The sequence below is a fragment of the Triturus cristatus genome, chromosome 6 (assembly GCF_964204655.1).
Source record: "Triturus cristatus chromosome 6, aTriCri1.1, whole genome shotgun sequence".
NCBI classification, from domain to species: domain Eukaryota; kingdom Metazoa; phylum Chordata; class Amphibia; order Caudata; family Salamandridae; genus Triturus; species Triturus cristatus.
In genome coordinates this window covers 322618277-322645774 of record NC_140589.1, presented here as the reverse complement: position 1 = coordinate 322645774, position 27498 = coordinate 322618277, and the positions used below count along the sequence as shown (strand labels likewise).

The following is a 27498-nucleotide window of genomic DNA, read 5'->3' as shown; positions in this document are numbered from 1 at the left end:
GAGAGCGCGAATATGTCAAACTTTCCGCAATCAGCATTTTACAGGAAATTTTTTGCTTGCTCGCGCTGTAAAATAATACATTCTCGCGTGCGTGCGATCGCCTTACCTGAATCCCCACGTTCGCCGACAAGTTTTCCCGATCCGGTCGCGTTCTCCATGAGATGTTGGATTGTTGGTAGCCATTTGCGCTGTCTCGCGACAGTTCGCGCCTGCAGTAACGTCATTCGTCGCGCGATCACGTCTTTCTTCTCGCAATCATGCACCGCGAGACAAGTGAAAACAAGATGGCCGCGCCCGCGAGCAACCGCATGGGTAAGTTGGCGAGCCGCGACCACTCAGAAAATACTGCGAACGGGCGGGAAAAAAACGTCTGCATCTTAGCGATATTTCCGCGTGTTTGAGGAGATATTTAACATTTTCGCGATAATTTGCGAAAGTGAATTTCGCAAATTCCCCCCACCCCTACAACAGTCCCAGTGCTGAAATATGATTGGCTGCCAACACTTCAACCAGGAAGGTTGGTACCATCTTTAGACTGGGCTTCGGCCAAGTCCCACAAAAAACGGTTACAAAAAAGCCAAGGGGGCATGGTAGAAAAACCCTAAACCCCTAAATGTGGTCCTGGGGTCCCCCTGTGGCCCCAACAGGGCCAAAAAGCACTTTAAAAACGCAACAGAGACGCAAATCTGCAACAGAGATTAAAACAAACAAGCACAGGCTTGTTTTTCATGAATCCACTGGGTGGGCCAGGTCCTGTGGGCATTTATATAAAAAAAAGAGGGGGCACACGGGGCCTCCCTCCTCAGGCTCTTTTAGCCCTGGTGTCCACCACCTCCCTGGGGCAAGCAAACACTGTTGGGGAGGCTGCACGGACCCCCCTCCCGAGTACTGATGACCACCACCTCCTGGGTCCAAATATGTTTTTTAAAGAATGGGAGAGGGGCCATGCGGCCCAACTCCCGGGCTGTTCTTGGCCCTGGGGACCACCACTGCCCTTGGATGGTGAGTGCACAAGGAAGGAGGGCAAAGCAAAAGTGAACACTCCGGTTCCAGCGGATGGGAGCTGTCAAAGTGCTCCTGCCCACTGGAAGCAGAGGATTCATCTCTTTCCCTGTCTACAGACAGGCAAGAGATGAAATGATTGCTCCTGCATGAAGTGAACTGCCTTTCAAGCAGCTCCCTCCGTGCAGCAGGAATGCCGGCTTCCACAGGAGGCAGGGAGCCGGCTGGGATCGCGGAGACCTTGAAGTTCTCACTGCGTTCCTGGCGGAGAAGAAAAGAAAGAGGCAATATAAAGGTCAGAAACAAACAGAAAGAGTCAGAAGAAAGGTGAGCAGAATGAGGCAGAATAAATGTCAGTAAAGAGCAGAAAGAGGCAAGATAAAGGGGAGAAACGAGCAGAAAGAGGCTGAATAAAAGTCAGAAACAAGCAGAAAGAGGCAGAATAAATGCAGCAAGGAGCAGAAAGAGGAAAAATAAAGGTGAGCAATGAGCAGAAAAAGGCAAAATAAAGGTTAGAAATGAGCAGAAAGAGGCAGAATAAAGGTCAGCAACGTGCAGAAAGAGGCAAAATAAGAGTGAGAAACAAGCAGAAAGAGGCAAAATAATGATCAGCAACGAGCAGCGATAGGCAAAATGAAGGTGAGAAACGAGCAGAAAGAGGCAAAATAAAGGTCAGAAGGGACAGAAAGAGGCAGAATAAACATCAGAAATAGGGAGAATAAAGCTCAGAAATGAGCAGAAAGAAGCAGAATAATGGTGAGAAACGAGCAGAAAGAGGCTGAATAAAGTTCAGAAACTAGCAGAAAGGCTAAATAAAAGTGCGAAATGAACAGAAAGAGGCAAAATAATGATCAGCAACTAGCAGAATAGGCAAAGTAAAGTTGAGAAACATGGCAGAAAGAGGCAGAATAAAGGTCAGAAGGGACAGAAAGAGGCAGAATAAAGGTCAGAAACAAGCAGAAAGAAGCAAAATAAAGGTGAGAAACGGACAGAAAGAGGCAGAATAAGGGCAGCAACGAGCACAAAGAGGCAAAATAAGAGTGAAAAACAAGCAGAAAGAGGCAAAATAATGATCAGCAACGAGCAGCGATAGGCAACATAAAGGTGAGAAACTAGCAGAAAGAGGCAGAATAAAGGTCAGAAGGGACAGAAAGAGGCAGAATAAACATTAGAAATAAGAATAAAGGTCAGAAACGAGCAGAAAGAAGCAAAATAAAGGTCAGACCCGAGCAGAAAGAGGCAGAATCAAGGTCAGAAACAACCAGAAAGAGGTAGAATAAAAGGCATCAAGGAGCAGAAAAAGGCTAAATAAACGAGCAGACATAGGCAACGTAAAGGTGAGAAACGAGCAGAAAGCGGCAGAATAAAGGTCAGAAGGGACAGAAAGAGGCAAAATCAAGGTCAGAAACGTGCAGAAAGAAGCAAAATAAAGGTGAGAAAAGGGCATAAAGAGGCAGAATAAAGGTCAGAAACGAGCAGAAAGAGGCAAAATAAAGGTGAGAAACGAGCAGTAAAGGCAGCTTAAATGGTCAGAAATGAGCAGCAAGAGGCAAAATAGAGTTCAGAAACCAGCAGCAAGAGCTAATAAAGGGGAGAAATGAGTAGAAAGGGCAACAAAATTCAAGCAACTAGCAGAAAAAGGCAAAATAAAGTTAAGCAACAAGAAGAAAGAATGTCAGAAACCAGCAGCAAAAAGCTAAATAAAGGCGAGAACAAGCAGAAAAAGGCAAAATAAAGGTGAGAAACATGCAGAAAGAGGCAAAATAGAGGTCGGAAACCAGCAGCAAGGGGCAAAATAAAGGTGAGAAACGAGCAGAAAGAGGCAAAATGAAGGTCAGGAAAGAGCAGAAATAGGCAGAATCAAGGTCAGCAACAAGCAGAAAGAGGCAAAACAGAGGGCTGAAAAACGAGCAGGAAAGGCCAAAACAGAGGCAGAAAAATGAGCAGGAAAGGCAAAACAAAGGGCAGAAAAGGTAAAACAGAGTAGGAGAGGGTAAAAGAGAGAGCACTCAGATACTCACACACCGACCAACAGACCCACTCAGACACTCTCACATTGACTCACAAACCCACTCAGAGACTTGCACCTACTCACAGATGTACTGAGACACTCATGCACTCACTCACACACTCACTGTTAGAAAACCTTAAAAATTCACTTAAAAAACAAAAGGTTCCAGGGATGTTATATTCTGGAAGCAACATTTAAAAAAACTTAGAAATTCTGTGAAAAAAACAAAGGTAACAGGGACGTTAAAGTTAGGAAGTAGAATTTAAATAATCTTAGAAATTCACTGCCAAAAACTAAGGTTACAGGGATGTTATAGTTAGGCTCAGATTTCACTTGTACAAAACCAGTGAAATTCAGCAGTTATAGTTAGGGGAGCTAACTATCCCTCGCAATGCACTGCTTATGACCTCACATATTACATCACACATGACATGGTCAGTGACATCATTGATGACACCACTGATTACATCTCAAATGACATTACTGACGGCATCATTGATGACATCAATCAGTTGAGTGTGAGTGTTTTCTAAAACATTATAATTAGGACGAAAAGTTTCCATAGGAAAAGCATTTTTTGTTTTGCCAATAACTTTGATGGCGCTTGATGAATCTTAACCCCTTCCCCGCTCATGATGGAGCCGCTCCGTCATGAGCCACGGTTGCCGTGTGCTCATGACGGAACGGTTCCGTCATGTCACGGCCGTTGGCGGCCGCTCCGCCTACGCGGCGCTGTTTCCCCGCCTGTGCGGGGGGACAACGCAAATGGCCGGAGTCATGACGGAACCGTTCCGTCATGAGCACAGCTCAACCGTGGCTCATGACGGAGCGGCTCCGTCATGAGCACAGCGCCACCGCGCTGCCCCCCCGCACCCCCCAGCGCCGTGGCGGAATTCCCGCCGTGGCGAAAGGGTTAACAAAATATTCATAAAACATTCCCTTTTTAGGTCGAGCCTAGAGTCAGCGCGCCTGCACTGCTCTGGGAGACTTGTTGTAGTGGAGTCTGAAATAGAAGCTCTGCCCACTCTCCGCCCATATTTTTTATTGGCTTGTGTCATTGTTCTTTGCAAATGGTGCCTTCGGATTATTTAATAGGCCTGTTAGTCCCTCCTTAGTACCGCCTTGTCTTCATCTGTAATCTTCCATGGCAACTGGCCCTTTTACTTTGGTTGTTATACTGTTCTTAAGTCTCCCAGGACTATTTTCTTTATTAAGTTTCTTTTACTGTGGGCATGACGTGCTTTGCTTTCATGAATACGAATACGGGGACTAACGAGGCCGTTGTCCACTCAGAGGTGAGTGGGAGGTCCAGTAGGAACAGGGGCCCCAGATACGGAAAAAACAACAGTTGTTCCTATAGTTCCTCAAAAAAGAGATGGATGATGTCAACAAAGAGGCTGACATATGTTAGTAGCACCATGTGGACCCAATTGGGAAATTCATATGTCGGATTTAAATGCCCTCACACACCCTTGAAGGTGTCATGCTTCATCATTTGGGCTGCTCCTCGTCGGGCCGGCGGTGCAATGCCCGACGGGCTCCCTCGAAGGGGCACTTTAACGGAGATCTTCTATCCGACTGCCGTAAAGATGAAGTGCGGGTATGGTGCCTGGTAGTTGTAGATATGTAGTAGTGTGATTAAAAGGAGGTAAGGAGTGTCCGGATGAATGCAAAGTTTTATTCTGGTGGCCTCCTACCTGCGATTAACCCCTTCGCTGCTGCGGACATTCCGCTGCAGCGCTGGGTGGGGCAGGGGGGCAGCGCGGTGGGCCTGTGCTCATGACGGAGCCGCTCCGTCATGAGCCACAGTTGAGCTGTGCTCATGACGGAACGGTAACGGATACGCTAAAGTCTTTTCTGAAGCTTGGCTATTGTACCGGCGTAGAGGGTGTTTCCGTAGTCTAGTCTGCTGGTGACGAGGGCCTGGGTGACAGTCTTCCTGGTCTCGGTCGGGATCCATCTGAAGATCTTGCGGAGCATGCGGAGGTTGTGGAAGCAAGATGAGGAGACGGCGTTGACTTGTCTGGTCATCGATAGGGAGGAGTCCAGGATGACACCCAAGTTGCTTGCGTGGTCCGTTGGCTTGGGTGCGGTGCCCAGGGCCGGGGGCCACCAGGAGTGGTCCCATGCGGAGGGCGACGGTCCCAGGATGAGGACTTCTGTCTTGTCCGTGTTCAACTTCAGGCGGCTGATGTTCATCCATTCGGCGACATCTTTCATCCCTTCGTGTAGGTCGGCTTTGGCGGTGTCGGGGTCTCTGGTGAGGGAGAGAATCAGCTGGGTGTCATCGGCGTAGGAAATGATGTTGAGGTTGTGTTGGCGTGCGATGGCAGCGAGGAGTTTCATGTAGATGTTGAAGAGAGTGGGGCTGAGCGATGATCCTTGCGGGACGCCGCAGATGACTTCGGTGGCCTCAGAGCGGAACGGAGGGAGGCGTACTCTCTGTGTTCTGCCGGAGAGGTATGAGATGATCCATTCCAGAGCAATCCCCTGGATGCCGGTGTCGTTGAGGCGTTGGACTAGGGTGCGGTGGCAGACAGTGTCAAATGCTGCGGAGAGGTCAAGGAGGATGAGTGCCGCTGTTTCACCTTTGTCGAGCAGGGCTCGGATGTCGTCGGTGGCTGCGATGAGGGCGGTCTCGGTGCTGTGGTTGGCTCTGAATCCGGATTGCGATGGGTCGAGGGATCCGTTCGTCTCGAGGAAGGCGGCCAGCTGCTTGTTGACGACCTTCTCGATGACTTTGGCAGGGAATGGAAGGAGCGAGATTGGGCGGAAGTTCTTGAGGTCGGTCGGGTCCGCTGTTGGTTTCTTCAGTAGTGCGCTGAGCTCGGCGTGCTTCCAGCTCTCCGGGAAGGTGGCTGTGTCGAAGGAGGCGTTGATGATGTCTCGGAGGTGGGGTGCGATGGTAGAGGCGGCCTTGTTGAAGACATGGTGGGGGCATGGGTCGGTCAGAGATCCGGAGTGGATGGTGTTCATCATGCGTGTCGTGTCTTCGGGGGTCACTTTGGTCCATGTCTGGAGGATAGCGGCGGGGTGCGTAGGTTCGGTCGATGGGTGCGGGGGTGGAGCGCCGAAACTGTTGTGGATGTCGGCGATCTTGCGGTGGAAGTACGAGGCGAGGGAGTCGCAGAGGTCCTGCGAGGGAGTGATGTCGTTGTTGCCGGTGCTGGGGTTGGAGAACTCCTTGACGATGTTGAAGAGCTCCTTGCTGTCATGGGCGTTCTTGTCCAGTCGTTCCTTCAAAGATTTCTTCTTGGTGGTGCGGATGAGCTGGTGATGTCTGCGGGTGGCGAGTTTGAGGGCGGTCATGTTGTCGGTGGTCTTGTTGAGGAGCCAGGCCCTCTCGAGGGTGCGGCAGGCCTTCTTGGAGTCCTTGAGTTCGTCGGTGAACCAGGGGGCCTTCTTGCTTCTGGGCCTGGTGAGTGGGTTCTTCAGTGGGGCGAGGTCGTTGGCACAGGAGGTCAGCCATTGCGTGAGGTCGAGGGCTGCTGTGTTAGGGTCCGTTGTCCTGACCGGTGGGTTCTGGCTGAGGGAGGTGGTGAGCTGGTCGACGGTGATCTTGCTCCAGTTTCTGTGGGGAACCTGCTTCGGGTGGTGGTGGACCGTGTTCTTCTTGAAGCTGAAGTGGACGCAGCTGTGGTCAGTCCAGTGGAGTCCGGTGCAGTGGCTGAAGGTGACGTACTTGCTGGATGAGAAGAGGGGGTCGAGCGTGTGGCCGGCGTAGTGGGTGGGGGTGTTGACCAGTTGCTGGAGTCCGAGGTTGGCGAGGTTGTCCAGCAGGGTGGTCGTGTTGCGGTCGTTGTTGTTCTCCAGGTGGAAGTTGAAAATAGATTAAAAAAAAAATATGGCACACCAGCCTCCAGTTGGCAGAATCCTCTTACCTTGTGCCTGAATCTTCCACAGAAGCAGATGATAGCTCCCAAATCCCCGACGTGGTTGCCAAATCAGAACACTGAATTTTGCACTCACGGGGGGGAAAGGGGAATTGGAAAAGAAAGAGAGACTGGCTGCGTGTTTAGGAACTGCCCAACATCTTCTATTTGGAATCTTCTAGTGTTGACTCCCACATCTGTCTATTGACACGTGAAGTGATAGGGCTGGACCTGCAGAGGGCGGAAGAACAAACTTATGTCTCTAAGCTCTACTCAACCTCTCCACCAACCTCCCTCTAACACTGGTAACCTCCCTCTGACACTGTAAACTACCTGAATAACACAGCAGACTTGCCCCTCTCTTAGTGTGGAGAAAGTTTGTAATCAAGTTAATGCTCGAAATTTCCAAACAACCAAAGCAATAAGAGTCTGAAGTCCTTTTTCTTGAGTGGAAAAGGCAGGACAAGTTCAAGAATACTTCAAAGGATACAGTTTCTGTGATGTCTTTTTCAAGCGACTAGCAATGTTAGGTCTTACTTATTGCTGGATAGTTGTTGTAGAACTGATAACAAGAATCTCTTCAGGAAAAAACTCTTCAAATTCAAGACCTTCTGAGAATCCTGACGAGAACTTCTCTCAGGAAGGGAAAAAAGTACGGAACTCAAGATTTGGGAACAGCGTTCCTGATGTGCACATCCTACCGCTAAAAGCGGGGGAAAAATCAGGATGAAAACGAAGTTGAAAATCTCTTCAGCGCTGGTGCTGAAGTCGAACGTTGCTTTCGTCTCAAAATGTCAGTTGAAGTGCGCGGCTCATAGGGAGCTCGCGCTAGAGATTTACCAGGGCTCGAGACCTTAGTCAAAAGACTAGAGCGCTCAGATTTCAATCGATGGCGGCCGCCATCTTGGATTTCCTCGGAGCCGGTGTCCGCAATCAAACGTAGCAATTTCTGCATTAGGAACCACAAGTGCTGTCGCGCTCTTCTGAATCTGGAACGAGGAACCATTTTGCATCTTCTTTGGTTAGAGGAGGAGGTAAGAACAGCTGTAATCGAGTTCTTGACACCAGTTGAGCAGACGAGCTGAGAGACCCTTCCGTTCCTGAACATCTACGTAGGGCCCAGTGCTTAATTTGTAAAAAAACATAAGTGGCAGGGCCCTAGTCAGCGCTGCCAGTTACAGCACCAACACAACTGATAACCATCACACGCCTACAAGTGTGACAAATCTAGACTCAAAAAGCTGAAAGAATGGCTTTGGCAGCAGGTATTAATCACTCAAACGCTTATATCTAATTAATGAACAATTGTTGTTGCGGTTGTCGCTAAATGGAACAAACAGCGCTGCCATGTGACAGACTGTCATAGTGCCGGTGCTGACAATTAAGTGCCGCTTCCGAGCACTGGAAACCACCGGCTCAAATTATGCACTGACATGAATAATACTCCTGTGGTAGGAATTGTGTGGAAACAGGGAATGGAAGAGAGAGAGAAACGCTGGATTGGATCACACTCTCTGAATGGATCGTCACAGGGTGGGGACAGCACAGGGCTACCTCGATGCTGGAAAATGGTACATCACTGAACCGGAAGTAGGGTAAACAGGAGACCACAGGAAAATCTGATGTAAGTAATACCCAGACAAATAAATGCGCATGTTCAGTGAGCAAGACCAGTTCTTGCTCCTGTGTCCAACTTGCACTAGGGGAAGCGGTGGGACTTGTGATCTTCCACCTACCCATCCCCCTGATTAACAGTTCAAAAAATCCTTTTGGACCTGGAGTGGGGTCCACCCCTTCTGTGACAGAACACTGGGGAGGTACCTTGAAGCCTGCAGTCTCTGCCCAGGGGCACAAAATAGCATAGAAATGCTTAGGTGAAAAAAGTGTTAATGTCATTTGCAAGAGTGTAAGCAATTAGCATTGTAAATGACAATGCCTTTTATTTGTTTTAAAAACCAAAACATAAATAAAAGGCATTGTTATTTATATAGCTCAAACTTACGTAAATGCGAAACCTATTGCATTGCAAATGCTTGTTGGTTCAGCCGCTGTGTTGAAAGTTTCGGGGTGATCAATTAAGCAGGGGTCGAGAGAAAAGAGTGGTCCCAAAACGTGTTCCCCCCCATGTTATGTCTATTCGGAGTTTTCATTTTTTTAACATGACTACAGTTTGAACCGTTGAATGGAATTACACCTAATTTGGTAGAAAGCTTGATGTTGGTCCAGAAAGTATGCTTTTTGTGATTTGGTGTAAATCTGTTCAGTAGTTTCAGAGATATTTAAGTTTAAAAAATATAGATATCTGGGAACGCAAGTCCTTGCAGTGGACTTGCAGATCCAATTTAAATTTGATTGGTTGTAAACACTTCAACCAGGAAGTATTGGCAGGCATCTTGGAACTTGGCTTAAAGCCAAGTCCTACAAAAAAAGTGAAAAATAAAGAAAAGGTGGTAGGCATACCTTGACCTCCCAGATATGGTGGGGGGAGTGGGGTGTCCCACGGGGACCCCACCGGGGATTTTTTTTTTTTTTTAATTGAATGTTGCCGCACATTTGTGGATGGAGCCCCGGGTCTGTGGCAAAACAAAAAAAAAAGACATGTGGACTCCCACACGCCTTACATGAAGTTCCCAGGTGGGACAAATCCGGGGGGCAGTGTTTTACAATAATGTGGGGATTGCCCATGTGGGACCCTCCGTGTCGCAGGGACCACCACCTTGCCAGGGCAAAAATAAGTAAATTGATGTGGGGGGCCCTCATAGCCCCCCGCAGCCCCAGGGACGGCCACTTCCTTGGGGCTATTTATTAAATTATTGCGGTGGAGGCCGGTATGGCCTCCTCCACCACCCCGGGGACCACAACCTCCCTTAGGATTTATGTATAAAGAAAGCGGGGGCGTGGAGCCCTCCCACTGCCACCTCCCTGGGACTTTAAATTAAAAAGATGCTGGGGCCATGCGGACTCTCTCGCAGCCCCTGGGAAGGCCACCTCCCTGGGGATTTTGCCGAAATAAATGGGGGGTCGTGCACCCTCCGCAGCCCCGGGTACCACCACCTCCCCGGGCATTAACTTTCATTAATGGGGGGCCACACAGACCCCCATCCCCAGGGAGTGCCACATCCCAGGGGCCATTAACATAGAAATGTGGGGGGCCCAGAAGGCCCCCACAGTCCCAGAAGGCCCCCACAGTCCCAGACACCGCCAGCTCCCCGGAGCAATTACTATAGAAATGCGGGGGACCTGCGTGGCCCCTCCCACAGCCCGGGGTCTGCCACCTCCCATGGGCTTAAATAATATAATGGAGTAGGTTTGTTGCGGGCCACAGGGACCACCACCTCCCCAGGGCTAAACTAAAGATTGGAGGGGGCCACACAGCCCCCCTCTAGGAGCCCTAGTTGACTCTGGGGACCGCCGCCCCTCAGGGCTGGCTCCTGCTATGTTCCAGGGTGCCCACCCCAGGACATAGCTGTTCGCTATAGCTTGGTGGGAGCTTTACCGCTCCCGCCAAGCTATCGCAAACTGTGCTCCTCTTTGAGGAAGCAGGAGCATTTTGCTCTTGCTTGCTCAAAGCGGAGTATAATTGCTTTGACAGGGAGGGAGCTACATGTTAGCAGCTCCTTCTCTATCAAAGCAAGACTGCAGGGGCCTTGAGGCTTCCCCCATGGTCCCCAACATTACTAAGTGGATGCCCTGGGTGGTACCAGGGAATATATGTCGATACTTCGCAAACTAAAACAACGCATACTTTTACAACGTTGTTTTAAATTTGCAAGTACCAATACAATTTTTTTTTTTGTAACTCATACCATTACTTCGCAAGTGCTTTGAAATGCCTATAAAATGTCTTTTCAACGGATCCCAATTCCCTGCATACTTTTACAATGCATTTTTATTTAAATAACCCCTAACACTACGCTAATTTCTACATCCATTAACACTACCCTACATAACACATACTCCACAACACTACCCTAACTCCTCAAACACTTCCCCCAGCACGACCCAGCCCCTTCCCCCAATCCGGTCCCTACACGCAAACACTACCCTGCACAACCCCCCAACTCTACCCTAAACCCTAAACACTACCCTACACTACACAAAAAACACAACACTACCCTAAACACTAAAACACAACTCCCTGCACGAACCTCCCCCTTCTCCCATTCCAGTCCCTACACTCAAACACTGTCCTGCATGACACACCCAACACTACCCTAAACCCTTAAACACTACTCTATACTACACAAACACCACAACACTACCCTAAACACTATAACACTACCCCCTGCACCATCCTCCTCCTTCCCCCAGTCCAGTCCCTACACTCACACTACCCTACATGACACCCCAGACACTACCCTAAACCCTAAAACACTACCCTACACTACACAAAAAACACAACACTACCCTAAACACTAAAACACTACCCCCTTGCACGACAATCTCCTTACTCCCAGTCCTACCCCGACACCCAAACACTACCCTGCACGACACCCCAGACACTACCCTAAACTCTAAAACACTACTCCCTGCACGACCCTCCCCCGACCACCAGTCCTGTCCCTACACCCAAACACTACCCTGCACAGCCCCCGACACTACCCTTAACCCAAAAACACTACTCTTTAAACACTACAACATTACTCTTAATCCTAAAAGACTAACCCCTGCATGACCCACCCCCTACCCTAAACCCTTGAAAACTACACAGCCCCTCTTACCTCTCTCTCCACGTGGTTCCTCTCTTCTTCTTCTAGTTTCATCAGAGGGGTGGTGATCGGTGCACGTCGTTGTGAGGAAACGGAAGAGCCTCAGTTTCCTCACAACTAAGTGGATCGCATTACAGCGCATGGGATGTAATAACATGCGTAGTAAAAGCTACGCGTTGTTCCAGCGCTTGCGTTGTTACGCTTGCATTGTAATGGTATGCGGTGTAATAGCCGCATACTAACTGCTGTTTACCGTACCAGGGAACCCACAATAGAGGTCAGCCTCGGGAGATGGGGACCCAAGGGCTGAAAATCGCCCCCCCCACTTATTCTTTAAAAAAAAAGCAAATGCAAAGGCAGGCCTTGGGGGATGGGGTCCCTGGGACCGAAATCAGACTGGCAGGGGGGCCGCTGAGCCCCCCTCCCTTTGATGTAATAATGCATTTTTTTTAAAGGGCTGTGCCATGGGAGATGGGGTCTCCTGAGCAGAGATCGGGCTCGGGAGGGGGCCACACGGCCCTCCTCCCCTATATAAAAAATATTCCTGGCCCCGTGAGATTGGGTTCCCAGGGCCAAAATCAGACCAAGGAAAGGGGGTTCAGAGGCTCCCCTCCCCGAACTATAACAAATATTTTTAAAAACAAGACCAGCCAGTCACCGGCAAACGCACCTCCTGGCACACTGCTGGTTGGAGAATGATATCCCCTTAGGTCCAGAGAGTTCTTGGGGGTCAACAAGCCCTCATGTTACATCCAGTAAGTCCTACACTGTGGGATTGCTGAGAGTTCTTTGGAGACCACGCCCCCTTTCTCTACCACTCTGCGAGCACGCCTCCTGGTGCACTGCTGGTGGGGGGATGAAGTCCTCTTGGTAGCTGAGGGACCTTGGGGGGGCAACTACCCCTCCTGTTACCTCCAGTAAGTACCACACAGTGGGATTGCTGTGAGCTTGTCGGAGGCCATGTCCCCTTTCTTCACCAATCTGCAAATGCACTGCGTGGTGCATTGCTGGTTTGGGGATAAAGTCCCCTTGGCTCCAGAGGGTCCTTGAGGGTCAACTACCCATCCTGTTAACTCCAGTAAGTTCCACAGAGCGCGATTGCTGTGATGACTTCGGAGGCCATGCCCCTTTTCTCCACCACTCTGTAAATGAGCCTCCTGTTGGATGAAATCCTCTTGGATGCTGCAGGACCTTTGTGGCGAAGAAGTCTACTTGTTATTTCCAGTAAATCCCTTACAGAGGGATTCCTGAGAGCTGGTCAGAGGCCCCGCCCCCTTTCTCCACCACTCTGCAAATACGACTACTAGTTTAAAAAAAACATAGAAATTCACTTAAAAATTCAAAGGTTACTGGGGCGTTATAGTTAGGAAATAGACTTTGAAAAACCTTAGAAATTCACTGCAAAAAACCAAGGATTCAGGGACGTTATAGTTAGGAAGTAGAATTTTAAAAACCCTACTGACAGGGGGGCCCCTTTCACATGTATTCACTTGCACGGTCATCCTACCCTTTTCCCCCACCTGCCCACACACCTGTCACACCGTAATTTAATAGATTTATTCACCAACAGCCAACTGGTAGGTGCACGAGCCACTTTTTTCTTTACCTTGGCAGATGCCCCCCTGCCAGTAAGGGCAATTGCCCGATATTGCCCTGCTGTGCACTATCCTTATTGATGCTATTGATATTCATATTTCCATTGTATCTGCCTTGGTTAACACTTTGATTATAGTAACAATGGGGTAACCCAGTATCCCTCAGAACCTGGGCATTCATGTATAAGATAAACAAATGGTTCTGTCGGGTGTAGATTATCTCTTTAAACCATTAGGACAATCATTGGTTTACTTATATGGAAAACAATTTAATCATAAGCAACACACATGGAGACCATAACGGGTATTGCAAAAGTTTTATAAATTACGTCATTTATAAATACCCACATTCATTTGCATGGCTGTCAAAATATAAACGGCGCTGTGATTCGTGACAAGGTGAATCTGGTGCTCAGTGCTGTGGTGAAGGTGCGCAATATATACAAAGTGAGATTTCATAAAATTGTCATTTTTCAAAAGGCCAGTAAGGAACAGATGTTTGAATAGCTCTGTAAAATAAATGAATTGGACTTTGACACAGAGTCTTTCAACTGGTTCAGCTAATATGTCGACGTTTCAACCCAGGGAGCATTACTATATTAGTCAATGCGGGTCTTCAGCAGGACAGGGACAGTAGGGACAGCCTACGGGATAATAAAGGTATAGGTCACGTGTGTTGTAATGTTGTAGGCTAGAACTTATCATAGCTAGAAAGGCGGGGAAACTCACCTAGGAAAGCCCATACAACTCAAAAGGGGCGTGTATCTCTTTGAGGATTCGGACAGTAACAAAAGTCTACTGTGCAGCAAGAGTTCTTCCAAACGGGGGACCCTATTAATAAATTAAGCATAATAAGGAACCAGAAGGCTAACAAATAACTAATGGTACGTAAGTGCTTAGTCAAAACGCTAGACAAGACTCACCCCGTGAAGGAAATCAATTCTGATCATCCACGGTTTCTATCGGTAATGATTACCAAGGAAGTGGGGAACAGACAAACGTCCTGTATCCAGAAGTCGAGTGGATCTAAACGAGAAGTAAGTGAGAGTTAGCGTTTTACGTAAAATGCATTGGAGCTTTGAATGAAAACTACCTAGTTGGCATGCTCACCTCAAAAGGAAAGAACACCGGGAGGAGATTGTCAAGCGGAGCAGGCAAGCGTCCTGTCTCGTCCGTTGCGATCACGGGTATGCCGATTGACTGCCGGTTATGAAGTCAGGGCGCGTGTACGTTACGAAGCCGGTTGCTAGGGAACACGTAACGTGTGTGGCGTGCTCCGTCATAGTGGCGGCCATGTGTCGTTGCTAAGTAACACATAGAGCGTCAAAACATGAAGTAAACACGAATGCCTGCAAACTTAACCATGGGACAAGCAAGTTTCCATGAGTCTGGAATTGCTTTAGTCAAAATTATGCAGGGAGCCGGGGGCATTAGGAAGCGGCTCTGATGCGTGATGTCGAGAGTAGATCAACGGATCTCTTCTATCTAATTGGGTCGTGCGTTACTAAATGGGATAGCTGGAAATAACTTAGCATCACAACATTTGGAAATATTGGCCTTAATTAAGATTTCCGGGAATAAATTCGCATCAAATGAACATGTTGGAACAAACAATTCAGGTGAGAAAACACAAAATTCACAAATACTTTACAATGTTGACATTAAAATGTATGAGAAACATATACAGTATCTTAATACGTACAATCATCATAATATTAATTTAAATTATTAGAAAGAGCACGCGATAGTTGCGTGCCCTTGGTTAGAGATCATGGTTGCCTGGCAATCCCCAAATTGGTTGAGAGTATTGGTGTCATGTTAGTCTCAATGTGAAGTAAAGAAATAGCACTCAGAGGGCCCCAGTTGTCTCAATGGTAGTCAATGTGAGTGTAAAGTAGGCATGAGTGTCTTCCTTGCAAATGCTAAAAGGATTAGGACCCAACTGGTTGAGTGTGGGGCCAAGGTCGCTGGCTAGCGAATGGTGTCAAAATAGTATCATAGTTAAGTAAGGAACCCCCTACATGAACCGCAATTTAATCTCAAGGTAGTGAATGTGAGTGGAAAGGTAGACCTGAGTGTCTAGAATGGTTAGAGTTGCCCCATTTGCCTTGCAGTCTCTTCAATCTCGTTCAGCCCGTTCTGCACTGAGTTGAGCGAATGAATCCATCTGCATTCCTTATAGTTAAGGGCCACAGACATTGCGCCTCCCCTTGGATTGGGATTGATTTTTTCCATAATCCACCATCTTAAACTGTCCGGAGGGTAGTTATGTGTCGTGAAATGATCAACCATGGGTGCACCTTGTACTTTGCACCTTAGTCTGCTCATATGCTGGAGGATTCTGACTTTGGCTTTCTGAGTTGTTTGTCCAACATATATCAAGTCACAGGGGCAGAGGATGGCATATATCACATGGGAGCTATTGCAATTGGTAAAGTGTGGTTGCTTGTACGTTTTGTTGTTATACGTGAAAGTGGCTCCTTCTCTACATAGATCACAGGCTTTGCACTGTCCACATTTGTGGTGTCCACTCAGCGATGGTAGTCCAAAGTAATTTCTTAGGTCTGCTTGCTTGGGTGGTTCTAGGAATGCTCTGACAACAGTGTTCTTGATATTTTTACCTCTCCTGAAGGCGAAGATCGGATCTTGTTTGGTCATGAGTTCACTCGCCACCAGATTCCAATATTTCTTCACTATTCTTTTAATGTCATTGCTCCTGGTGTTGAATGTCGTGACACAAACGATGTTATCTGATTTGGTATCTTTGGTCTTGACCTCCAGCAATTGGTCGCGTGGGCAATACCAGGCGCGTTTTTTGGCTCGTTTCAAAAGTCCATTGGGGTATCCTCTTTCTCTCAGACGACTCACAAGGATATCTGCCTCTTTGAAGAAATCAGTTCGCCTGGTACAATTCCTTCTAAGTCTGAGGAATTGCCCATATGGCAAATTGTCCCTCAGATTGCGAGGATGGTGCGAATTGTACTTCAGCAACGTATTCCTTTCCATCGGTTTCCGGTAGAGGTCGCAGTAAAGGAGGCCATCTTCAACACGGAAAGTGAGATCCAGGAAGTCTATGGATTCATTGTTACTTGTCATAGTAAATTGAATGTTACCAGATCTGGCGTTGAGCCAGACATGAAACGCATTCAGCTCCTCCACGTCACCAGTCCATACCATGATGACATCGTCGATGTAACGTTTCCACACCGCAATCTGGTTTAGATATGGATTCTCAACACTGTACAAAAATTCCTCCTCATAGTGATCCATAAAGATATTGGCCAGACTCGGCGCATAGGTAGCTCCCATCGCCACACCCTTGCATTGAAAATAAAATTGTTTCTTAAAAACAAAGTAGTTCTTCTTCATTGCAATCTCCAGGAGCGAGATCAAGAAATCGGTCGGGATCCAGTGGGGTCTCTGTCGCTCATCAAGTGTAGTTCTGATGACCATCAAGGCCTTATCCTGAGGAATCGAAGTATAAAGGGAAGACACATCCAGTGTAACAAGAAGTTGTGTCTGCACATCAAACGCCTGTCCCTCCAGTAGCTGTATAATATGCATAGAGTCCCTACCGTAGGATTTAGTTTTGGGGACTCATGGCTGTAAAAAATGATCAATGAACTGGTTTATCGGTTCAAGTATCGAGCCACACCCAGACACGATTGGTCTACCGGGTGGTTTGAATATCCGCTTGTGTACTTTTGGTAGTGTATAGATAGTTGGGATCCGAGGTTCTTTCTTATTAAGGAAATCATATTCATGTTGACTAAGGAATCCAGAGGACATACCTTCGCTCGTTATGTTTCCTATCCTGGATTTCAGGCTGGATGTGGGGTCACGTGGAGTGGGTTGGTAACTCTCCCGGTCACTTAGTTGAAGGTCTATCTCTTCTATGTAGTCAGAGGAGTTTTGTAGTACCACGGCACCACCCTTGTCTGCAGCTTTAATAACTATGGAATCATTATTGCGCAGCGAACTTAATGCAAGTTTTTCTTCCTTGCTAATGTTGTACCGTACGTATTTTCTTTCATCCAAGAGTTGCATGGTTTCTTGGAGAACAATCTTCTCAAAAGCAAGTATTTTTTCACTTATCAGATATGAGCCTGGTGTAAAGGTGGAGGCAGGTCTAAAACAAGTGGCAGTTGGTTTCGGAATAATGGACTTTTGAGCCAAAAAACGCGCCTGGTATTGCCCACGCGACCAATTGCTGGAGGTCAAGACCAAAGATACCAAATCAGATAACATCGTTTGTGTCACGACATTCAACACCAGGAGCAATGACATTAAAAGAATAGTGAAGAAATATTGGAATCTGGTGGCGAGTGAACTCATGACCAAACAAGATCCGATCTTCGCCTTCAGGAGAGATAAAAATATCAAGAACACTGTTGTCAGAGCATTCCTAGAACCACCCAAGCAAGCAGACCTAAGAAATTACTTTGGACTACCATCGCTGAGTGGACACCACAAATGTGGACAGTGCAAAGCCTGTGATCTATGTAGAGAAGGAGCCACTTTCACGTATAACAACAAAACGTACAAGCAACCACACTTTACCTATTGCAATAGCTCCCATGTGATATATGCCATCCTCTGCCCCTGTGACTTGATATATGTTGGACAAACAACTCAGAAAGCCAAAGTCAGAATCCTCCAGCATATGAGCAGACTAAGGTGCAAAGTACAAGGTGCACCCATGGTTGATCATTTCACGACACATAACCACCCTCCGGACAGTTTAAGATGGTGGATTATGGAAAAAATCAATCCCAATCCAAGGGGAGGCGCAATGTCTGTGGCCCTTAACTATAAAGAATGCAGATGGATTCATTCGCTCAACTCAGTGCAGAACGGGCTGAACGAGATTGAAGATACTGCAAGGCAAATGGGGCAACTCTAACCATTCTAGACACTCAGGTCTACCTTTCCACTCACATTCACTACCTTGAGATTAAATTGCGGTTCATGTAGGGGGTTCCTTACTTAACTATGATACTATTTTGACACCATTCGCTAGCCAGCGACCTTGGCCCCACACTCAACCAGTTGGGTCCTAATCCTTTTAGCATTTGCAAGGAAGACACTCATGCCTACTTTACACTCACATTGACTACCATTGAGACAACTGGGGCCCTCTGAGTGCTATTTCCTTACTTCACATTGAGACTAACATGACACCAATACTCTCAACCAATTTGGGGATTGCCAGGCAACCATGATCTCTAACCAAGGGCACGCAACTATCGCGTGCTCTTTCTAATAATTTAATATTATGATGATTGTACGTATTAAGATACTGTATATGTTTCTCATACATTTTAATGTCAACATTGTAAAGTATTTGTGAATTTTGTGTTTTCTCAACTGAATTGTTTGTTCCAACATGTTCATTTGATGCGAATTTATTCCCGGAAATCTTAATTAAGGCCAATATTTCCAAATGTTGTGATGCTAAGTTATTTCCAGCTATCCCATTTAGTAACGCACGACCCAATTAGATAGAAGAGATCCGTTGATCTACTCTCGACATCACGCATCAGAGACGCTTCCTAATGCCCCCGGCTCCCTGCATAATTTTGACTAAAGCAATTCCAGACTCATGGAAACTTGCTTGTCCCATGGTTAAGTTTGCAGGCATTCGTGTTTACTTCATGTTTTGACGCTCTATGTGTTACTTAGCAACGACACATGGACGCCGCTATGACGGAGCACGCCACACACGTTACGTGTTCCCTAGCAACCGGCTTCGTAACGTACACGCGCCCTGACTTCATAACCGGCAGTCAATCGGCATACCCGTGATCGCAACGGACGAGACAGGACGCTTGCCTGCTCCGCTTGACAATCTCCTCCCGGTGTTCTTTCCTTTTGAGGTGAGCATGCCAACTAGGTAGTTTTCATTCAAAGCTCCAATGCGTTTTACGTGAAACGCTAACTCTCACTTACTTCTCGTTTAGATCCACTCGACTTCTGGATACAGGACGTTTGTCTGTTCCCCACTTCCTTGGTAATCATTACCGATAGAAACCGTGGATGATCAGAATTGATTTCCTTCACGGGGCGAGTCTTGTCTAGCGTTTTGACTAAGCACTTACGTACCATTAGTTATTTGTTAGCCTTCTGGTTCCTTATTATGCTTAATTTATTAATAGGGTCCCCCGTTTGGAAGAACTCTTGCTGCACAGTAGACTTTTGTTACTGTCCGAATCCTCAAAGAGATACACGCCCCTTTTGAGTTGTATGGGCTTTCCTAGGTGAGTTTCCCCGCCTTTCTAGCCATGATAAGTTCTAGCCTACAACATTACAACACACGTGACCTATACCTTTATTATCCCGTAGGCTGTCCCTACTGTCCCTGTCCTGATGAAGACCCGCATTGACTAATATAGTAATGCTCCCTGGGTTGAAACGTCGACATATTCGCTGGACCAGTTGAAAGACTCTGTGTCAAAGTCCAATTCATTTATTTTACAGAGCTATTCAAACATCTGTTCCTTACTGGCCTTTTGAAAAATGACAATTTTATGAAATCTCACTTTGTATATATTGCGCACCTTCACCACAGCACTGAGCACCAGATTCACCTTGTCACGAATCACAGCGCCGTTTATATTTTGACAGCCATGCAAATGAATGTGGGTATGTATAAATGACGTAATTTATAAAACTTTTGCAATACCCGTTATGGTCTCCATGTGTGTTGCTTATGATTAAATTGTTTTCCATATAAGTAAACCAATGATTGTCCTAATGGTTTAAAGAGATAATCTACACCCGACAGAACCATTGGTTAACACTTTGGGATGAACGCGCATATACGCTAAAAGTTTCACTCTAGCTCTCTATGTGATTCTGTCCCGGAGTGGATGGGCATTCGCCCACCATATGTATACATTATTGCTGTTGTTCATGTTAAATATGTGCAGTGCCTCTATTTTTCTTTTGGTTAATACACGCCATTTATGAGTTTAATGACACTTTTAACAAGGACTGTATTGACATTGACCATCAGTGGAGGATATGCTGTGGTTTGTTTGTGAACATCGTATTTTTGCATTTATGTGCACTCATGCATTAGACGTGTATGTTCAGGAGGGCATTGTGTTTGTACTGTATTTCTGCAGAATATCACGACAGAACCAGTATTGTACATGTATCTTACCACTACAATATGGCCGCCATGGTTTTTTCTGACAACAGGCTTAGTCCTTTGTTCATTTTGTACTCGTGGAAGAACTTTATCAGTTACTGCCTGAAATGTGCACCTTTACACGTGATCAAGGCTTCTTGCCAAAACGCGCTGTGTAAATAAACTTGGACTAAGATATCGGTGCTCTGCTTTTTTCTGCCCGAGAGCGTATGTTATTGGACTTTGTATTTGTATATTATCTACTGGCGGTCGCCAGTAGATAGTTATAGTTAGGACCGAGTTCCCATAGGAAATCTGAAAATTCTATTTTGAATAACTTTGGCGCCGGTTGACTTACCTTCGTGAAATTTTCAAAACTAATGGGGCGCTCCGCTCAGCTCCTACCCTGAAAGTCTCGGGGTGATTCGTCAAGCGGGGGCTGAGAAAAAAGGGGGGTCCCAAAACGCGTTTTCCCCATGCATTTTCCCATAGGACCTTTAGTCGAAGGTACAGCCCGAACGGCTGAAGAGAATTACTTGAAATTTGGCAAAGAGGTAGTCCTCAGGTCAGGCATGTGCCTGTTGCATATATGGTGTAAATCCGTTCAGTAGTTCCTGAGAAAATCAAAAGTAAAATCATATACATATCTGGGCGGAGCCTAACCACACATCTCATTGTGAGATCTGATTGGCTGTCAGCACTTCATCCAAGAAGTGTTGGCAGCCATCTTGGGACCAATATACATGATAGCACCTTATTAAAAAGCATTGCAGTTAATAGAAGGTTTTTAGACTTTAGTTACATTATAAATCATTTGTTGATGGTACCATACTCATTTTAGGAATTGTGGTATGTTCTAAGGTGATTTTACCATGTGAAAAAGCCGCCTGCTGGGATATCATGAATCATCTTTGAGAGAAAACTATTTTCACATGCTTTTCCCACAGAGGTTTGGAAGGTGATCTATAAGCTAAACTGAGAGCATATTTTCTGTAAATTCACATTATCTTTCTCAGTCATGTGAGAATGAAGTCTGACATTCTCAGTAAAACATGTACATCCAACAAGGGCAGAGACTGTCAGTTGATTCCTTTGTGTTCTACTGCAGCTTCCCAGAGTGTTCCAAAGAACAGCTAGAGCGCTAACAGTCTTACTTATGACAAAGGTATGGCACACCTGAAGCCATCTTGATTGGAATAAAGTGGTAACATTTAAAACATTTAATTTAAAAAGGAACAAAATGAGAGGGTTCATTTTGCCACAGAATGTATGGTTAGTGCTGTAGAAAGAAAAATTAGGGCACATTTTGAGTGACTTCTCAAATCCTCTTATATTTCATTAAAGAATTCTGACATGCAGACTGAAACATGCACTTTCAATACCAGCAGCAGACTTCCCTGGTGAGCAGTAGCTTTACTACAGTGATCTAATGAGCAACTAGAGTGCTAACATTCTGAATTTATGGCAAATGTGTGACACATCTGAATGCCTTCTTCACTGAATCAAAGTAAAAAACTGACAGTATGCCTACTGAGGAGACTGCAGTAAATGAGGAAATTAGGAAATTTCATAACAAGTCTCCCAAGATGGCCACCAGAGACAAAAGAGCCCAAATGTAGCACAAATATCACCGAGCTGTAGCCCAAGTATAGCCCAATGACAGAAATCCCAAAGTGTTTGAAACAACAACTAGAGCGCTAACAGTCTTACTTATGACAAAGGTATGGCACACCTGAAGCCATCTTGATTGGAATAAAGTGGTAACATTTAAAACATTTAATTTGCAAAGGAACAAAATGAGGGGGTTCATTTTGCCATAGAAATTATGATTAGTGCTGCAGAAAGAAAACTTAGGGCACATTTTGACTTCTCAAATCCTCTTCTATTTCATTAAAAAGTTCTGACATGCAGACTGAAACATGCACTTTGAATACCAGCAGCAGACTTCCCTGGTGAGCAGTAGCTTTGCTACAGTGATCTAATGAGGAACTAGAGTGCTACCATTCAGAATTTATGGCAAATGTGTCACATCTGAATGCCTTCTTGATGGAACCAAAGTAAACAAGCATTGAAAATGCAATAGGTCTCGCCCTCGTTTAAGTTAAAGCAATTCTGTTTGTAATTAGGTGACTTTTTAGCTTTGCTTTTATTAGTGTTTTTCAAAATTTCATGTACATAACTTGCATATATGTATATGTATGCATGCATTTATATTTGTATTTATATAGATATGCAGATTATATATATGTTTATATATGTATGTATATATATATATATTCACTGAAAAAACCAAAGGTTTCACACACGTTATAGTTAGGAATTAGCATTTAAAAAACCTTGCAAATTCACTGAAAAAACCATAGGTTTCACACATGTTATAGTTAGCTGGACATTTCTCTCATACAAAACCAATGAAATTCCCCCGTTATAGTTAGTTCAGCTAACTATAACTCGCGCGCCCGCAATGCACTGCTGATGACGTCACATATTACATCACTCATGACATGGTCAGTGACATCACTCATGACATCACTGATGACATCTCAAATGACATCACTGATGACATCACTGATGACATCATCCAGTGAATGTCTGTTTTTCTGAAAATTAAATATGTTTTATATATGTATATCTCAAGGTTGATGGAAGAATAAATGGGTATATAAGTGTCTAAATGGATGATTTGTTTTTGAAAAATTGATTGTGTAACTGACTGATTAAGTGTATCATAGTGAATACATGGCTTAGTGAGTAATGTTTAAATATGTAAATATCTGTATCAGTCTCTCACTTTGTGTATAAGTGGCTGCATGGGTTGGTGAGTAGCTACATGGGTGTCTATATCGGTTATTAGTTGGTTTTTTGAGTATCAGTCTGAGTGTCTGCATGATTCGGTGGGGGGTATTACGTAGTGCATAGGTGCATGAATGAGTGACTCACTGTTTGTATGTGTTGAAGACAGCATGTGTGCAGGACTGTATGGGTGGATGAGTGTGTGTATGGTTGTGTTAGTGAGTGAATGACTGTTTCAATAGTGTCTTTATGAGTAACTACATATGTTTTAAACTAGTATATGTGACTATTGGTGTATATAAGTGAGTATATGTGAGAGTGAGAGATTGAAAGAGTTCCTGTATGAATAAGTATGTGTTTCTATAAGTGATTGTTTAAAAGACTAAGTATGTGTAAGTTTCCGTAGAAGTAAGTGTGGTGGTGTGTGTATAACTGTATATGCAAGTAAATGTATGTTTGATTCTTTATTAGCATGAGTGTCTATGTGTGTGAGTAACTCTATGGATGAGTGGCATTGTGTAACAGGATGTATAGGTGTATGAGTACATATGATGAGTGAGTACATGTATGAGTGACTGTATATGACTGTTGGTGAATGAGTGGATGTGTATGTGGATCTTAGAATTACTGAAGAGGTTGTTGTAACTGGTATTGGTATGTCGATTGTTTTGAAAATTTTAGTCTCTATTTTTGAATGTGTGTATCAAAGGTTATATTAGGGGGAGAGGAGGTCTGCCACTCTACCACAATGATGATGTCATCAGTGATGTCATGAGTGATGTCATTTGAGATGTCATCAGTGATGTCATGAGTGATGTCACTGACCATGTCATGAGTGATGTAATATGTGACGTCATCAGCAGTGCATTGCGGGCGCGCGAGTTATAGTTAGCTGAACTAACTATAACGGGGGAATTTCATTAGTTTTGTATGAGAGAAATGTCCAGCTAACTATAACATGTGTGAAACCTATGGTTTTTTCAGTGAATTTGCAAGGTTTTTTAAATGCTAATTCCTAACTATAACGTGTGTGAAACCTTTGGTTTTTTCAGTGAATTTGTACGGTTTTTTAAATGCTAATTTTTGAATTATTTAATTAAATAATAAAAATTAAATTCATATGTATTCATTTATATATTATCTGTATCCTTTTATTTGTTTTTGCTCTTTTTTTAAAATTTCAATTAGGATAAAGTTGAACAGTTTATTTAATTTTTGCAATTAATTTTTCTCCACTTTTTTTTTTTTTATATAAATTCTTGGGGTGCGCGCTCTGAGCGCGCTCCTAGTACAATTTCGTACGTTTTTTATGAATACCGTCGTACGTTATTTACGTACGCATATATACGTCATAGTGCGAGCTGGGAGCGCGCACCCAGTACGTATGCGTACGTACGTACGCATGCGTGCGTGCGTCCTACGCGCTCCACGCGGTTCACTTCCGCATACGCTTAAATTACGCGCAATAACGTTCGCGTATACGCGTGTTCAACGTATGCGCGTTACGTACGCGCATATGACGTATGCACATGCGCTCCTACGCGTTCGCGCATGCGGAATCACAAGGTGCACGCTCGGAGCTTGCGCAGTGCGCGCACCTCGGGTCATATGTTTAATAAAACAACACTTCTTATTGGTTATCATTACTTTCAGTTTCTGATTGTTTCAACACCACACCCAACCCCCTCATGGCAAGTCATGTGATCAAGAATCATCACTTTTGATTGGTTTGAAGTACTTTCAGTTCCAGATTCTTCCCAAACCACACCTACTCCCCTCATTATTAGTTCTGATTTCTTTGGAGAAGGAGCTATTCTGTTGTTGAGAGACAATGGCTGAACAGCAACCATCTTCAGACAGTGACCAGGACACTCTTGAGAGGCAGAGGAGCAGGAAGCAGAAAGACAGCTTTATATGGCAGTTTTTCACTTTTCCAGAGGGACAAAAAAAGGTAAATGCACCTAAAGTTACTTGTGTACTTTGACAAAAAGTCTTGTCACGTGGGAATCCTAACAAGAAGTATTCTTTTAGCATTCACACTATGTTGAGGCATGTTGACAAAATGCATCCAGTGACTTTTCGTCGAGCTTCTGGAGCAAACCCTCCACCTGCTCAACCGACGACATCTGCAGCAGCTCAGCCGAGCACATCTTCGGCAGCTCAGGCGAGCACGTCTTCTGCAGTGGTGCCTTTGCCTTCTTCCACACCTCGTTTTGGACCACCTTGTTTTGCGAGTTTGTCCACACGCTGCACTGATTGCGGTCAACTTATTTCTGTGTGTGAGACCAGTCTTGATCTCATTCAGAGAAAATTTGATGCGCATCAGTGCAGTAGGCCATAGATGTTTTTTCTGTTTTTTCGTTTTTCTCTTCCTGTTTCCCTCCATTAACTCAAGGGCCACTTAAAAACTAATCCCCAAAAATTTTTGGGGGGGAATTATTATTTTTTTTTTTTGGGTCCGCGCACCCTGCGCGCACCCAAGGATGTTTTTAAAAAATTTTTTTTTGTAAAAATGTAATGTACAAAAAGAGGTGAAGAAATGGAAGCATGAAAAGGGAGGATTGAGAAATACAAATATTTTTCACTTATTTTTAAAAAAAAAATAATAATTTGGAAAAAAATTTTTTTAAGTATTTTGCAAGGGAACAGAATTTTTTTTTTTTTTTTCTTTCTAGTTCTGCAAAAAAAGAAAAAAAGTATTAATATTCAATCATACATTACAAAAAGCATTACATGTTTTTACATATTTTACAAAGCAATTTTTTGCCCTTTTTTTGCTGTTTTCAGAATTTTTTATTTTTCACTTAAAATAGTGAAAAAAATTGTATTCATCATTTAACAGCGGGCAAAAAAAAAACAATCTGAAAGATTGTTTAAAAAAAGCCCAAAAACTATCCTCACTAAAATATACCTTGTTAGAAATATTACATATATATTACAAGTACTTTTCTAGATGAATAAGGATTTTCTAGATAAACCGTCTTTAAACCTTGTCGCAAAAGCACACATGCCAAAATAATTTCTGTCAAAGGAGTCCACAATTGTTTTTATTACTTTTCCTTTAGGCCAAATAATAATTTCAAAATCCTTTTTAAGTGATATCTTCAATTATAATCCTTTAAAATTACAAAAAATTCTTTCTTCAGATGCAGTTTTTAGTTTTCAAAATTTAGGTTTCAGAAAAATTAAATAAGAATTGGGTAAATCATAAGGCAAACGTTGCTTGAAAATCAATTGGGAATCATTACACAGTGTCCAGCCTTTTTCACATTTAAGATAAACTGTGTAATGTCCAGAAGTTACAGTAGGTCCTTCATGAAAAATTATTGCAACTGTAACAAAAGTTTTTCCAGAAATTGATAATTGTTGTCCTGTAAACTTCTTTATTAAAGTATCCAATTTTGAACCATCAGCTCTACAACGTTGCATCATTAAAATTACATACTGACCATATTTCTGTAAAAATAACGTGGAAAACATGTCAGATTTACATTCAGAACATTCCATGTTGTGATTGGCATCTTTAACTAATTTACTAAAAGTCACTGATTTACTTTGTGGTAATGGTAAAAATATGAACCTTTCTGAATCAACATTACTACTACATGTGTTCATACAGTTTTCACAGCAATGTTCCCATTTGTAAGAGACACCAAATAAGTTTTCTACTGCTACTCCTTCATCTTCAAGTACACTCAAAATATATATTAAGAATTCCTGTGCGGGGGGAGGAGCCAAGATGGCGGACGGACAGGACGTCTGAGCTCCCGGCTCCGCAGCCCGTCTGCTGTTTACATGACATCCTGATCTTTAATCCTGCCTACGGCGCGAGCAAATGTAACCACGAATGCGCTGACACTTTCCGCATTCCTCCGATGTCCCCGCCGGCTTTTTTGGTCGAGGATTCATAGAGTTTGCCGACTTTGGACTTTGCCCACGCACTCTGGCCCGACCACCGCCACCGGGCACCGCTTATCACGTACGGTGAGACGACCTGGGGCCGGACCGGCACCTGGGGAAATGTGACCGGATGTGGAGTGGGCGGCTTGGCGGAGCCTTCTTCGCGACGGAGAGAATTCCTGTATGATTGGGTCCGGGCCGGCGAACCTTCCTTTGTCCTGCTACCAGCGGTCAGAGCGGTATCCGTTTTAGAGCGCCCACCACCCGCATTGCTATACAGCCGAGGGCTCTCACATCGTGTGAGCCCCGTATAGCGAGCAGTAACTCTTCTTGCCTTAAATGCTATTCCTCCGTCCTATGGAGTCACCCTCACCCCTCCGATGTGGGCTGACTGCAAAAATGGTGGCAGTGCCGGTCTACCTCGCCGGAAAGACGGAAGCCTCCATATCCCTGACGCAAGCTGCCCTGCCTACTGTCGAGCTGG

The 27498-nt window shown here is 44.9% G+C and overlaps 1 long non-coding RNA gene across 1 annotated transcript in view; it reads left to right on the top strand.

Moving 5' to 3' along the window:
- LOC146816801 (uncharacterized) overlaps positions 1-27498 on the top strand; it is a 376029-nt gene that overhangs the window by 79395 nt on the left and 269136 nt on the right. The window lies entirely within an intron of this gene.